This window comes from Triticum aestivum, chromosome 7D (assembly GCF_018294505.1).
Source record: "Triticum aestivum cultivar Chinese Spring chromosome 7D, IWGSC CS RefSeq v2.1, whole genome shotgun sequence".
Lineage (NCBI taxonomy): Eukaryota > Viridiplantae > Streptophyta > Magnoliopsida > Poales > Poaceae > Triticum > Triticum aestivum.
In genome coordinates, this window is record NC_057814.1 from 15,979,446 (window position 1) to 15,981,098 (window position 1,653).

The 1,653-nt window shown below is 44.4% G+C and overlaps 1 long non-coding RNA gene across 1 annotated transcript in view; it reads left to right on the forward strand.

Moving 5' to 3' along the window:
- The first annotated feature begins 867 nt into the window (after nt 1–867).
- Nucleotides 868–1,653, forward strand: part of LOC123163734 (uncharacterized) — a 2,953-nt gene continuing 2,167 nt past the window's right edge. The window contains exon 1 of the long non-coding RNA XR_006481975.1: nt 868–1,148. This is a non-coding gene — a long non-coding RNA (uncharacterized lncRNA). The remainder of the gene's footprint in view (nt 1,149–1,653) is intronic.

Sequence of the window (1,653 nt, forward strand, 5' to 3'; positions counted from 1 at the left end):
CCAGCGCCCGCTGCGTCGCTTGCATGGGCTTGGCCCAGCAACGCGCGCTGGCTCCCGCTCGCTCGCTAGCCGCCCACTCGATCGCTCGATCGCTGGCTCACGCAGCACGCTTGATCGCTTGTTTTTTTCTCTCCCCCAAAATTGCTATATTATGTCATGATTTCTCTTAGAAGAAAAACCAAGCAGTTTTCTACAGTACATACTCTTGTTCTTAGGAAAAAGTTCATCGAATTCGAAAAAAAGTTCATCGAATTTGCAAAAAATTTCATCGAATTTGCAAAAAAGTTCATCAATTTAAAAAAAATTCATCGAATACGAAAAGAAGTTCACGAAAGAAGAAAGCATAGAAAAGATGTATGTCATCACATCAAGCTTGGTGGCGCGTTGGTTGTTGAGTCGTCTCACCTAGCGATAGGTTGGTGGTTCGATTCTCCCTCGAGAGTGGTCTTTTTTGCGCTATAAAAACTTTTTTGTGCTATAAAAACATATAGCAAACGTTGTGATGGGCCGGCCCATTAGTAACGAACGAAGGGAGGGGGTGTGCGCCTGATTGTGGAAATAGCTATATCGGGCGCAACGGGCGGCAAATAGGATTTGGCCAACTAGAGATATTACCGGTACTTGCGCTGATGGCCGGCCCGTTAGTAGCGAACGAAGGGAGGGGGGTGTGCGCCCGATTGTGGAAATAGCTGTATCGGGCGCAACGGGCGCCAAATAGGATTTGGCCAAGTAGAGATATTACGGGTACTTGCGCTGATGGCCGGAGGTAATTAACTTAATTAGCCCAGTGCTTGATCAACACTCTGAAATAAAAAGAAGCCCAGCCCATAAGCCATGCATTGTGGTTGTTTTGCCCAGAGTATGCGCGTCTGTCCACAATGGGATCGATCAGATCTATCGGCGTACGTGCGTCTGGCTGCTAGGGCGCTTGCCCGCTGGCCGCCGCCGCCTGCTGCGTGCCGCCATGACACCATCCACGACCACAGAACCAGCACGCGGCCAGACGATAGGATACTGCCTACTGGAGACTCCAGCGAGAGCGAGTGCATATACTCGTTTCAACCGGTAATGGCCGCCGGTAATTGTTATCGCCGGCTTTCTGGGCGCCGTACAACTGTCGAGTAACTCCTAAGCAAATCGATTGCGAGGTATTTATGTATACTAATTACTATTATCCGACGCACTAGCGTCTAATTGGTAACAGTTGTTAATTTCATATAGTCAAATGGAAGGCCTAGAATTCTAGATCTAATTTATCATTTGTTTTCGTCTAGCTATACTTCTCTAGTTTAAAGTGAAGAGATATTAAGATTAGAGCACATTATTATCATATGTTATCTTTATATTTATATATCTCAGGAAATTTATATCAGTGTCTTTATGTTCATATATCTTAGAGAAATTTTACATTTAACATCACTGCATTAGTATAAAACGTATCTTGGTATGTGTTCTTACAGTCAAAATTGAGGTTAGGGTAGGGTCACATATCAGGTTGGTTGAAACAAGCTACCTCGGAACCTGACAGTCAAAATTTTAGCGGCCAGCCTTAAATATTTTAAAAAACGTCAACTTTTTTCCAATCTCCCCCAAAAACTCAATCTCTTGATACAGTTACATCTTACGTGCCTGATTCTGAATGTTATCTCCAAT